The 14,418-nt window shown below is 37.7% G+C and overlaps 1 long non-coding RNA gene across 1 annotated transcript; it reads right to left on the reverse strand.

Annotated features, from left to right (window-relative positions):
* Positions 1–9,066: 9,066 nt before the first annotated feature.
* On the reverse strand, positions 9,067–13,823 carry LOC144306047 (uncharacterized). The gene is made up of 4 exons (XR_013373079.1): positions 13,398–13,823; positions 13,043–13,165; positions 11,778–11,944; positions 9,067–9,285 (listed from the first exon to the last, which is right to left on the reverse strand). It is a non-coding gene; the product is annotated as an uncharacterized LOC144306047 (long non-coding RNA).
* Between the last annotated feature and the right edge of the window lie 595 nt (positions 13,824–14,418).

The following is a 14,418-nucleotide window of genomic DNA, read 5'->3' on the forward strand; positions in this document are numbered from 1 at the left end:
ACAAGCCATCCTTTCAAAATAGCTCATGAAAGCTTTTAAGAACAGAAAGGGACAGAAGAATCTTCATTGGCAGAAGGAATACCAGCAATTATGTTTTCTTCACAAAACATGTATTTTTCTTTACTCTTTACATATGCAAACCAAAAGACTCAAAAGGTGAACTCAGTGCAAGTAGATAGAATGTCTTGATGCCACAGTGAGGATTTTGAGAAGAGTAAAGACCAAACAGCTCCTCCTAGTTGTCACTGAGGGTGTGGCATTTATTATCAAATCAGGAAATGTGTTTCTGGTGAAGCTTAACTCTGAGATGCAAAAAAGAAATTAGTCATGTGTTCTGACCGTTGTTGCCTCCATGACTCTAAATCAATGTTAGCTCCATCCAACTAGATAAAAAGAAGCTGTGGCTAATTTTAAAACTTATGGCCAATACAGTAGAATCCATCTACTTAGCGAATCCTCAGGACCATACTTCCAAATTAATAGTGTCCATTCTTTGGGCAGCTTTTGTTCATGAGTTTCCTCTTATATATTTTAGAATTTGCCAGGTAATTTTAACAACAAAATTTTCATCATTTGCAATATTATTTAAGGATTATACATAGAAACTATTTTCAGAACAAAGGAAAACTAATAGAATAAGATACTTCATACTCGCAAGAATCTTTTTTAATATCCTTAGAAAATTGATACAGTTCTCAATACTTTAGTTTGTGAACATTCATTTCCAGGGGTCCTCTTCTTCCCCTAGCTGATTTAAATGTTCCTGATTATTTTCTGTAAGCAGAGGCATGATGGGTAGTTTTTGTATATTCTATTAACTAATATAAAAGGGGCGGAAAAGCTTTGAGTTAACATCATTACATATTCAGTAGCTCTTACAGAATATTAGAAGAGAATTTGGAAGTCACCCAACACAATACAAGCATGAATGTTTCTCCTTCAAGTGCCATCAGTGACTGATTGTACAGCCTTTTTGTGACTACGACAGTCCATTTCAGTCCTGGATAGCTCTTACCATTGAGGGTCATCGTTATGTTGAAATAAAATTTCCACCTCCTTATAATTTCTATCCATTGTCACAGAAGTCAAACTGCACTTAAGATTGTAGCTATTTTGTTCTTAACTTGCTAATTATTATTTCATTATAGGTCTTTATCTAGTCACTGAAAATTCTGGCCAACGTACTCATTCTATCAAACCACATTCTACATTGTACCCTGACACATGTTTCCACAGAAGCAATTCCCACAAGTAGGATTTTAATTTCCAAGTGGCATAGTCTTAAACAGTATCTCCATAGCCATTTCATTCTTGAAATTCATGCAAAGCCATTTCTCACGTTCCTTCTGAGACACTCATGTGAACTGAGATTGTGAAAATGAGTTACAATGCCTTTAAAGTCAAGGGTGTTTTAATTCCTCCAAATAGAAATAGTAAAACTAAAATGTCAGAGTAAGCAATAGTAATGCTAACACAGTTAATATTGAAGATAAATGTTAAACATGTGCACACATTTCCTTGTAAAGAGCAATATTATTGGCAAATGTAGAACGAAGAGTAGTTTTATTATGGACAAATCTACCTGAAAAGTTCTATTAAATTGCTCTACATGCCATATCTTGAAATTCTCTAAGATTAAAAGAAAATCACAAAGGTTTATTTCTAGAGAAGGTAACTAGTAATGACTATGACTGTAGATTTAGAAAAGAAGCACCTTTACCCTATTCCTGATGATTTTCCATTAGCACAGTCCTGGTAGCTTTGGTTGACCTTTTTCTTGTTTTGTCTCTCCTCTGGAGAAGTGAAATGACTTACTGAAGTAAATTTGGAAAGAATAACCATGTGACACCTGGGTGGCTCAGCGGTTGAGCATCTGCCTTCAGCCCAGGGCCTGATCCTGGGCACCCAGGATCGAGTCCCGCATCAGGCTCCCTGTATGGGGCCTGCTTCTGCCTCTGCCTGTGTCTCTGTGTCTCTCTCTGTGTCTCTCATGAATAAATCAATAAAATCTTAAAAAAAAAAAAAAAGGAATAATTAGACAAGCCAGCTGAACTCTGCACTCCTTCTACCCCTAGGTATGGAGCCTGGTCATTGAGATCTTTATTGCTTCACTGTTCCTCCATGCATCTGGCCTTGCTGGGACAGTCACATACCCTCGGTGGGTCAGTCCAGTGGGGCCTTCAGTGGGCAGATGAGCCTTCCTTTTTTTTTTTTTTTTTTTTTTTTTTTTTAATTTTTATTTATTTATGATAGTCACAGAGAGAGAGAGGCAGAGACACAGGCAGAGGGAGAAGCAGGCTCCATGCACCGGGAGCCCGATGTGGGATTCGATCCCGGGTCTCCAGGATCATGCCCTGGGCCAAAGGCAGGCGCCAAACCACTGCGCCACCCAGGGATCCCAGATGAGCCTTCCTAATTCCAGGCACAGTTAGCAGGCCCATGTCACTCCCATTATGAATCATTTCCTCCATCCTAGCCCTCACTGGCCATCTCTGTAGGATGCAGGCAGGGAAGAGATGGCTGTTTTATGAGCTACACTGCCCACCTCCAGGGACCCCAAGAAAAGGAAATCATGAAGTAGAGTGAGAAAGATTTTTCTGATGATTTAAACAGAGGGGAGAAACAAAGTTTTTACTCTAGTTAGAGAGAGAGCTTTATCTCTTCACCTTTTCTCTTAGAAACAAAGCAAGTTGGGAATATAAGCCCATATTCCTTGCTAAAATATAAATTTCAATTTTCTAGGTATATGTAAAGTGTTACCTGAATACTTAGTGACTATAAATGTGTCCTTATTTTATATTTAGCCATCATTGAAAGTGAAGTTAAAAAATTGTAATTGATAAGAGCTGTTTTATAATGATGTAATTGTTTAACCCAGGAGTAAGAAATAATCTAATTCAACAGACTCATTCTACATATAAGGAAACAGGCACAGAAAGATTTTTTTTTCTAAAGTGTAATCAAGGGGACACAGATATATGTACTGATAAATCAAGGACCAGAGTGCCAACTGTATAAAACTAACTGATAAATATGAAACCAAAAGCTACCTTAAATGCCACGCCATAGACCACTCTTACAAATCTTTGCAATATACTAATGATGTAGACAGATATTATTTTATCCAGTTTTTACAAAAGAGGGTGATTAAGTAATAAAAATCAGCACTTCTGGGGCACGTGGGTGGCTCAGTGGTTGAGCATCTGCATTTGGCTCAGGTCGTGATCCCGGGGTCCTGGGATCGAGTCCCACATCAGGCTCCCCACGGGGAGCCTGCTTCTCCTTGTGCCAGTGTCTCTCTGCCTCTCTCTCTCTCTCTGCGTCTCTCATGAATAAATAAATAAAATCTTTTTTTAAATCTTTAAAAAGATTTTTAAAATTTATTTATTCATGAGAGAGGCAGAGACACAGGCAGAGGGAGAAGCAGGCTCCATGCAGGGTGCCTGATGTAGGACTCGATCCCGGGTCTCCGGGATCACAATCTGGGCCGAAGGCAGGCACTAAACCGCTGAGCCACCCGGACTGCCTGAATAAATAAAAAATCTTTTTTAAAAATCCGCACTTCTCCTGAACTCATAAGGCAAATGAAGAATAAAATGAATAACTTAATTTTTATCAGTGCTTCCGACGCGAGATTACACATACTTAACATTTGACAGTTAATTATACATTCAGTAATTATAGGTTGAGATATATACCTTGTATATATACAAAGTGTTGGGTTAATTTTCAATAGAAAAGCATTTTCCTCTTAGGGTAATGAGGAGTTTTAGATGAGGCCGCACAACTATAGATTCTTAATCGTATTCCCAAGTAAATAAAAATGAAAATATTTAAGGCAAGAATTATGCAAATTTTATATGACAACGGGCCTTCAAGACAGTTTTTTGCTGTTGTTGTCAATATTAATGACATCTTGCAACTTGTGTCTTAGGTAGCGGGCAAGAAGCTTTCCCTTCTCACCAAAACTGAGCAAGCTTTCCATTGCATCCCCATCTTGGTCAGGAACAATAAGTAATGTGCCCATTTTCACTCACATTGTTTTATGCACTATGAAGTCATTTGAACCTTATGGTCTTCTTTCACATCAGCAGTTCTGACAGGAGACTTTTCTTTGAATTTTGCTGCTTAGGCAAGAGTCCAATATTGAAGCGGTAGACGAGAAAGCATAAAAATGAATCAGGAAAGCTGAAGTGTCATTTGGGAGAATGGCAAAAAAGAAATACAGCATCGCAAATCAAAACAGATTGAGGGCTTAAAATCAGTGGTTGAGCAGACCTTTCCACGTGGCTGTGAGAACTGACTTACCCCAGGAATTGCCACCCTGCAGGAGCTTCACCTGTCACCTGCAGGCTTGCAGGAGCTTCATTAAATAACCTCCCATCAGGAGGCTCTGACTGTACCTTGGCCATGTGCTGTGTTCAGCTCTCCACGCTTGGGGAAAGGATACAAAGGAGTGTGAGAATAACCCTCTGCCCTTTGGGGGTTTATACTTTAAGTTGGGGTGAGGAAACTAAACAGCTGAAATAACCAGACCACAATTTCAATGTAAAATGTCTTAAACAACTCAAGCCATGCACCATGTTAACCTGCGCTCTGCTTTCTCTCCTTAGAACATAATGGCGATCCCAGGCATGCTCAAAGCCCATGGTCCTGTCCAACATGCCAATGCCCTTCTGCTCCAATCAGTTGGGTTGTATATTTACAGGGTCAGTTGTCAGGTACCAAACTGTTTATCCCATCTGTACTTGTCTTTACAATCATGCAATTTAATTATTTTTGAACCTTTGAAATAGAAGTGTGAAAAGCGCATTTTCCTTGAAAATTAATTTGAATTACTTTGGAAAGACGTGATCAAGTGGGGAATTTAAAATATTGGTTTTGACTTGGGTGTGGGCAAGACAATTGAGAAGATTAGAAGAAACAGGATAGTAATCTGGAAAGATACTTCACTCAGTTGGTCTACGTCAAGAGTCAGCAAACTTTTTTTCCTAAAGCGACAAATAGTAAATATTTTCAGTTTTGTGGTTCACATGGTCTCTCTTGCTGCATAACTCTGTCACTGTAGCTAGAAAGCAGCCATAGGCAATATGTCTAAAAAATGGGCATGGTGGTATTCCAGCAAAATTTTATTTATGAACACTGAAATTTGAATTTCATGTAATTGTCTTATACAATATTATTCTCTTGGTTTTCCCGACTGTTTGAAAATCTTTTTTTTTTTGACTGTTTGAAAATCTAAAACCTGTTCTTAGCTCACAGGCTGCACAGAAACAAAAGATGGGCTAGATTTGGCCCCTAGATCTGGTGATCTGTGCATTGTTAGGTATCCTAAAAAAAAAAAAGATATGAATTCGAGATTGCTACATTGAAAGGCATATGCATTTTTATTTTCAGTTATTTAATTTCACTTCATACAGTATAGCTATGGTATAATTTTGACTATTTTTAATAGCTATACATTAGATCATCAGTACACCCTAGAAATAATCACAAGTCCTCCCCTAGGATTTCTGATCTAGTGTCTACTATCCCCTTGTTCTTCAAATGTCCCCTTGGTCAGGACATGTTGAAGTATCTGAGCTCTGGAATAAGACTTTTGATTCATCCCCAAGGAGCTGAAATAAATAAATAAATCTTGTTTGCCAAAGATAGCTTGTGGCTTGGGTAGTGGAAATCTCTCATTTGTCCTGGCCTCTCACTGTCCTTCCAACTTGGAAAGCTATTGAATTAGAGAAAACTGCAATATCTATCTCCAGTGCTAGAACAACTAAGAACATTCAGTTTAAATCAAGTGTCTTGACAGTTCTTTTTCCCTATTATTTTGCTTTTTTTATATAATTTGATTCTATTTTTATCAAGTGATAATTAGTATAAAGTTTTGGGGTTCTTTTTTAAGATTTTATTTATTCAGGAGAGAAACAGAGAGAGAGGCAGAGACATAGGCAGAAGGAGAAGCAGGCTCCCCATGGGAAGCCAGATGTGGGACTCGATCCCAGGACCCCGGGATCACTACCTGAGCCGAAGGTAGACACTCAACCACTGAGCCACCCAGCTGTCCCTAGTACAAAGTTGATAATGAAAAACAGCTGTTTTACCCCATCCCTCCCCATCTTTCCTTCCTCTGCCACCTTACTCACTCCCTGTACACACGTCCCTTTCTTTTATCTTCCCGATTCCGTCATAATTCCTCGTAAAATCAATACTTAGAGTTTCTGCTACCCTAGTTTTTTAATTTGATGGTAATTTCTTCCCTCTGAATGCCCATACATCCATAACTACTTTTTTAAAATTCATACAATAAGTATTTTCTCTCTCTACAGTCATGGAGTTTTGGGTTTCATTTATTTTGTTTTTTGTTTTCTTCCATTTCTTGCATTGTCACTCATCCAAATCTTTTTGTTCTGTCCATTGTGATCTTTTTTTCACATAAGAGGTTTTCTTTAAATGTTTGGTGACCTTTGGCTGTCTATTTAGATTTAGAATTGAGGCACCAAAGATCTGTTTGGAAACTCTGGGCACATGATGGAGCTGGCATCACTGGAGGTGACTGGGTTGGCATCTGGCCATTTCATTGTATCTACCCATCACTCTTTCCAAAGAGACTCAGTCCAGAGAGAAATTCTCTCATCTGCCACATGAAGAGTAAACATGTAAACTCTTGGTCAACAATCCTCCCTCAGGACTGGGTTTTCAACTGGTGGGAAGAAATACAAGAATCTGAAGGAGGTAGGCTCATTGAATTAAGTCTCAGACTCCACAGTAGGGACACATCACTTCTCACATTCCACTGGTGAGAACTATTTCCATTGCAATTCCTAACTGCAGAGGAGGCTGTAAAATGGAGTCCAGTTGTGCACAAAGGGACTAACTGTGGAAGAAGAGAATATGGCCAGTCTCCATCATATTCCTTACAGAACCTCAACTAACAGAAATAAAAAGTCTTTTAGTAGGAGTGAATTCAATGCCTACCATCAAAGAGTTTACAGTGTTACTGGGGAGAAAAGAATCCATATAAAAAATTGTTCTAAGGAGCCATAACAATACGCCAGTCTATGTGGAAAGGAATATAAGTATAATCAATGCAAGAAGAAAAATATCATATTGGGCCAGAATAACCAGAGAAGGCCTATACTTATTATTATTTTTGCCACTAATAATCATCATTTTCTTATTAGTTTTCTCACTTGCACACAGAGACAACAATCATCAGGAACAACTTCACACAGAGCATAATTTTTATCACCTTATTTATACACTAATTATATTAAATGATAATAGATGCCAGGATTATCTACCAATTAGCTTAATAACCATTTCATTCAGCATCTAGAGTAGCCATGGTTACAGCATTTGTTTCCTGTGTTGTCTTTTCCATGGATTTGAGCTTACACTTTCTTCCAATTTCAGTCTTTGACATCATGTTCCAAGAGAAATAAAATTTGTTTTCAAAAAGCAAAGTGGAAGAAAAGGAAATAATGTGTTATAAGCTGAAAGGAAATATTAAGACAGTAGTTAAAGAATCTATGTAATAAAAAATTCCTAAAAGTAATACTTCTATTGGGCACAAAATAAAAGAGACACAAACATATCTAAAAATGTATAATAGAACTCCAAGTTATATTGGAAGGAAGGCATAGCATTTTTTTCAACTTATTAATATATTCAAGATCTCTGAAAACTCAAGAGGACTCCCACTTTCAGCTAAGATAGGATTATAGGAAACAAATTTACAATCTCATTTGAAACAACTTAAAAAAATGTGGGGAGAGAGAGAGCTTGATCTCTCTCAAGAGAGAGGGAGAGAGAAAAAAAGTATATGAAACCATAGTCTTCAAGATGCAAGACATCAGGTAACAAGGGACAATAAACCATAAGAAACCCAAACAAATGAGGTAGGACAACAACTATGAACTGTACTTAATCAAATTGGAAAATTTTGCAATTCAAAACATACCACTGTAGAAAAAAAGACAAGCTATATACCACGAGACAATATTTTCAAAGCATGTATCTGATAACTTGTATCTTAGAATACACAGAAAGTTCTCAAAACTCAACAACAAAAATACAGCTTAAAAATGAGAAAAAATTTGGAGCAGCCATTTTACAAGATATATAAATGGCAGATAAGCACATTGAAAGATGCTTAACATCACTAGTCATTAAGAAAATGCAAGTTAAAATCGTAAAGTCACTATATATTTATTAGAATGGTTAAAATGTAAAAGATGACCATTGTTAAGTGTTGACAAGAATGTTAAGAAACTGCAGTCTGCATACATTGCTGGTGGGAATGCAAAATGGTACAACTAGTTTGGAAAACCATTTGGGATTTTCTTAAGATGTTAAAAAATATACCTATGATATGATCCAGCCATTTCACTCTTAAACATTTACCCAAAAGAAGAACATTCACATGCAAATGTTTTTTATGGTTTCTATTTCTAGTGATCAAAAACCACTCAAATGTCCATCAGCAGATGAATAGGCAAATACATCATAGTTTATTTAATTGAATACTATTTAGTAATAGAAAGAATGAATATATGTGTATATATTCATTTGTATGAATGTCCATACAGTGTGTGGATATATATCTCCACACAGTATGGCTCTGTTTATATAAGACTCTAGAATATGCAAACTCATCCATAGTGACAGAAAACAAATTAGTGGTCACCTGAGGATAGATGAGGCAGGAGGATGGGATTGCCCAAGGGAATAGGGGAACCTTTGAAGGTGATGGATATGTTCACTATCTTAATTGTGGTGATCATTTCTTGAGTGTACACACAGGCCAACATTTATCAAATTGTACTCTTAAGTATGTGCAGTTTATTATGTGTCAATTATACCATTAAACTGTTAAAAATCTTAAAGGAACATTTTAGAGAAAACAGTTTGTCCATGTTTTTTTAAATTTTTAAAAATTCTCTCATTATAGCTCTCTCTAAATAATGTTATTATTTGAGAATAACCAAAATCAGTTTGCTGGAATATTAGAATCAGTTGTCTAGGTCATAACTTCAGGTGATTTTAATTAGCCCACAATTAAAAAACAAATTTAATAACTAACAGAGAATGGGAGCGCCCGGGTGGCTCAGTCGGTTAAGCATCCAGACTCCTGGTTTTGCCCTGATCTCACGGGTTGTAGATGGAACACCACCGCCTGGGGCTCCGTCCTCAGCGGCAGTCTGCTCAGATATTCTCTCTCCCTCTGCCCTGCCCCCCTCATTTGCACACTTGAGCTTCTTTCTCTCTCTTTCAAATAAATAAATCAGTCTTAAAAAAAAAAAAAAAGAAACATATAATGAAAAAACAAAGATTTTCATAAGTCAAGGAGAATATCTTCTAATTTGATACATCATGTGCCTAAGTTGAAAAACTCACTTCCTCAGAGAGGTTAGAAAGTATCAGAACAAATGTGATGTTCTAACTAGAATTCATGGTTAGTATTGCTCCCTTCCAAACTGAAATGAATTTATAATTTGGGCCTGTATACATTTGGGTTATTCTGCTTCAGAATTGAATTGGACCAAGAAAATGGGAAAATCAATAGAATGTGTGAGTAAGCTATCAGGAATCCTTCAAGAATTTTGTACATATTGACAAAAATGTGACCACTGTGCTGTAACAACTAGAGGATAAATGATCAAGTATCTTTAAGATGAGCTGTAATGAATCACACAGAGCTGACAAAGACACTACAATTGCTTTTAGTTTCCAAATTAACCTAAACGTAAATGGGTTCTTCAGTTTTTAAAAGATGAGTAAACTGAAACATCAGAACACGATATGACGATATGGGATGTTTCAAAACGTTTTATGAAAAATTGTGTTCCTAAATATCATGTTGTATTTTAAGATGAAAAGTATAACAGACTATTGCGTGTTTTTGATGGAGAGTCTCTGAAAGGCTATGATTACTGATCCATAAGATCTGTCCAAGAAAGTTTTGCTCCTGTGTAAGGAATTAATCTACACTGAATATTGATAAGGCCTTGGAGTTCACTGCTTGCAAAAGTAGAGCAATCAAATAAACTTTCCTTGACTTTACAAGCTCTCAGCTAAATTATTTCAGAATCTAAATGCATTCAAAAGCCAAACTCATCTTTACATATATGGAAAACGTGTAAAAACTCTTAGCTTTTACATATATGACATTTGTAGATTCATGAGGGACTTTTAAAGATCAGTTTCTGTTTCTGGGGTGGTAAAGCTCTTGATCCCAACTTCTTTGTATGAACAAATTACTTGGTAGATAAGTCAAATAATTTCCAAGGGAGTCAAGAAGTTAAAACATACATACCTAAAAATAAAATCTTGTTTTCTTTTCTTTGTAATTGTATAGCCATTAGATCATTTGTTCCAGTCATCAGAGCATTTTGCTCTGGGAAAGATATAGTATTTGAGGGGCACGTATTCACCAGAGAGAGAAACAGAGAAAAAAAAAAAAAAAAGCCAAGACATGGGAAATACAAGGAGAAAGCACTGAGTCATATTATTTGCTAAGTTTGAAAAAGAATTCATGTTCCCTACATCTGTTTGGCTATAATTTACAACTTATATTAAAAAAAAAAAACCTTTTTTTAAAAAAGATTTTATTAATTTATTCATGAAAGACACAGAGAGAGAGGCAGGGACACAGGCAGAGGGAGAAGCAGGCTCCCTGTGGGGAGCCCGATGCAGGACTCGATCCCAGGACCCCAGAATCACGCCCTGAGCCGAAGGGAGACGCTCACCACTGAGTAACCCAGGTGCCCCTAAACCATAGCTTATGTGAACTATTCTTGTCATTGTTAGAAACTGTTGGCATCTGTATTGTCAGAGTTCATCAGGAAACAGAATTCAAATAATTTCCCGTGAAAGACGTTGGTGAAGGCTCTGGTAAAAAGGTAAGGGAATAGCCAAGGGATGAAGGGATGTTTGAGACCCCGAGGGACCAGCAAGGTGTGAAGTCTTGTCACTACGAGGGCTGCCATCATAGGAGGGAGCCAGTGAGGGCTGGAGCTTCAGAGATCAGTCTGGCAGACAATGTGGTTCCAGACCAGTGTTCTCCGCTATTTCTTTATAGTTCTTACATCTACCTCAACCTCCTCCCTCACTCCAAAAATTAAATCTAATCCAAATTCTACCTAATAAGTTAGGTAGAAATTACCAATGAAGAAAAAAGATTTTATCAGGTAGGGTTGGGTTGTTTGTTTTTTTTAACCCCTACCCACACCTCAAGAACCAGTTTTCACCCTCCGAGAATGCATGTTCTAGAGAGAGGCAGGGGCCATCAGAACCATGGCCCTGGAGAGGGAGCACGGAAGGCCTCCAGGAAGCAGAGGAGTCTTTCGTCTAGTCCAAGGGTCAGCCCCCAGGGCAGAACAAGGTCGTGAAGGAGATGGAGGGGGACCAGCATGGAGATCTGGGGGGACCAGAAAAATAAGTAACCATCCAAGAACTTTTCCAGATTTCTTAAAACTTAAATGAGGTGAATGGTGAAGGGCATGGATTTTACATCAGGAAGCTCTTGACTGAAGTCCCAGCTTTGTCCCTCTCCTTACGGCACAAGCTTAAGGACCATCTTCAAAACTCTCTGAGCCTCAGAGAGAAAATTGGGGCTATTTATATCCATTTCTGGCAGTCACTTTGACAATAAATTAAAATAACACATGCAGAGCACTTAGTAATGGGATCAGCTGGATAAATAATCCCCAAATGTGAATAATTTGAGAGCGCTCATCATCTAGCCTTCCTTCCTTTCATTCATCATCCCAAGTGCTTACCCCATAGTGCCTTGTGCCCTGTGCTGGGCACACAGAGTAAACAGGACAGAGACTCTGCTCCAGCATGCTTGTAGGCTGGGGGGCCCGGGGTAATAGTCCTCCTTGTGCGATTCAGAACATCCATAGTTGGACAGTTTGAAGGAAACTGGTTCACAAAAAGAATGGCCCTGGATACCACAGGTGACAAACAGTAACGTATCAGGTTATAGAGTCCTGTGTGACATCTTCTGAATAAATTTGTCCCCTGCTGAAGCAATCAGCCTCTAAATTCTCCAGCCCATTGCTTTGCCCACACCTTCATTCCAGAGGAGGATCATTAGGTGGTATCATAATTCTAACAAGGCTGGTGATTCACAAAACATCATTCCAAGCTTCAGACCTTGTCGGTAAGAGCGACTGAGCAGAGGACAGTATTTATTTCAGATGGTTGTTGATGGTTGAATGAAAAAAAAAAAAAAAAGCACTTAGTATAGAGTCTGAGTCTGGCTCAGAGTAAGTACTTAATGAAATCTAAATGTATTTCTCTTCAGGTGCCCGGAATCTCCATGACCTGATGCTGGCACTTGAGCTTGCCTCGTTTTCCATGTTTGACCCAGGAATGATTTTTAAAATTTCTTTCCTTTTTTTTTTTTTTTTGAGATTTTATTTTTAAGGAATCTCTACACCCAGCATGAGTCTCGAACTCACAAGCCCGAGATCAAGAATCACCTACTCTTCTGACTGAGCCAGCCAGGCACCCCAATTTAGTAGTGATCTTAAGTATCTATCTGTTGCATCTCATGTTCAGAGTTAATAACAGAGTATTTTAAAATTATCTAGAAAATGGTCAGCATAGATTTAGAGATGTATTTACTTTCACTTTTATAATTCAGTTGAATCTCTTTATTATAACTAATTAATCAACTAAAAAGAGTCCATAGAATGATCACCTATTGACCACCTATTATCGCAATACTCTTGTTGGTTTGAAAGTTTATTTAAGAGATAATGGGTACAGTTATTTTTAAGCATCTGACACAACCTTCAGGATTAGCTGCATATGAGATACCAGAAGTACATGAATGTAAAAGGATGGAAAATAATTTAAGGAGTGGAAATCCTTGACGTGTTTTAAAAAATATTTTAAGTTTGTAAAAACAAAACAACAACAACAAAAATTCAGCCTTTCGAAACAAATCTTTAAAGCCACCAATATAAAATAAAAGTAAAACCGGAAAAAGGAGCAATGCACAAAAATAAAAATTCTCCCAGAAACTGTTACCTACCTTGGGAAGCTGAGCGTTCTCTGTCATAGTTTTGGTGAAGTGTTCCAGGATGAATTAGACTCCTTTGCAAAAAAAAAAAAAAAAAAGCCTTTTGGGAGTTACTTTAATGAGAAAAGAGTGCTCCTGGTAAAAAACAAAGGGCACAGATGAAGGCTTTTAAAAGTGCTGATTAAATAATAAAGTAACTTAAAATATAAACAAAATGCTTATTAAGTGGAAACTGGCTAGCTTTCAAGGTATAATTTAAAGCCCTTATCACATATTTTTCCCCCTGGTTGTAGGCGCCCTGACAAACTGCCCAGACAGGCTGCCCATGAGGGCTGCCCATGGGGCAGTTTATTTTTCCTTCTCACACCTGTGTTTAACCAGTAGCAGTTTTGCAAGCTTGGCTGCTTTCAAGGGAAGAAGATGGGAAGGATCTCCTGCGGACAAAAATACAATCAAGATAAAGAAACAAAACTGTTGCAATTTATCTCCATCCAGCCTTCCTTCCTGTAGAAAGCCATGAAATAGAAAAAGACACTATGGGCTCTGAAGGCAGAAAGTTCCAAAGGTCACTAGTCAATGGCCTCCCTTCTAACCAGACCCAGAAAGATGAAGAACAAGATAAAAGCCAAAGGTTTTCAGAAAAAAAACAGCCTACCTTCCTTTAAAGTAAACTTTGGGTCAGAAGTTATTTCTTATCAGGGATAGTTTTTTTTTTTTTTTTTTCAGTAGGCCAGGGTTTCAACTCGAAAGGGTATTGTCTGCAATGTGTGTATTACTCTTAAAGGAAACTCATTTTCACTTGGAAAAAAAAAAAACCTGCCTTTTAAAATGTAGCCCTTAAAAAAATTAAAAAATAAAAATAAATAAAAATAAATAAAAAATAAATTTAGCCCTTAAATTGTTTTAATTTCAATCCTCTTGAAATGACTGGATCTGATAAATTCTTTTTGTGCATAACCATGATCTTCAACTAATGAAGTCAATTCAGTTCAGATTTCATAATTGCTCATAATCCCCAATCACCGCCTGCCTAAGGAAACATCCAAATAACAACTTCACCACCTCCCCACACACAGACATGTGCATCTTTTCCTTCTTGACATTTTGAGTTGTTCTAAATTCTGGGAGAGCCCCATCGCCACGGCATTTCCACGGAGAAACAGGGCACGGTTCTAAGTGAGGATTTGTTCTGTCTCGAAACATACATGCCATCCCACAAATCCTGGGTTTCCTAAGGGGTTTCTGGGGTAGAGGGAAGAACCCGCTCCTTATTAAAGGGAGGCTTCCTCGCAGAAAAAAAACGAAGAAAGGAGGCTGCCTTGTGTATGTTGCAGCCTCTTGGGAGTGTGTCCTTGAAACAAAATCAGAAGAGGTGCAAGTAAAAAGAC

Source organism: Canis aureus, chromosome 36 (genome assembly GCF_053574225.1).
Source record: "Canis aureus isolate CA01 chromosome 36, VMU_Caureus_v.1.0, whole genome shotgun sequence".
In the NCBI taxonomy this organism is placed as follows: domain Eukaryota; kingdom Metazoa; phylum Chordata; class Mammalia; order Carnivora; family Canidae; genus Canis; species Canis aureus.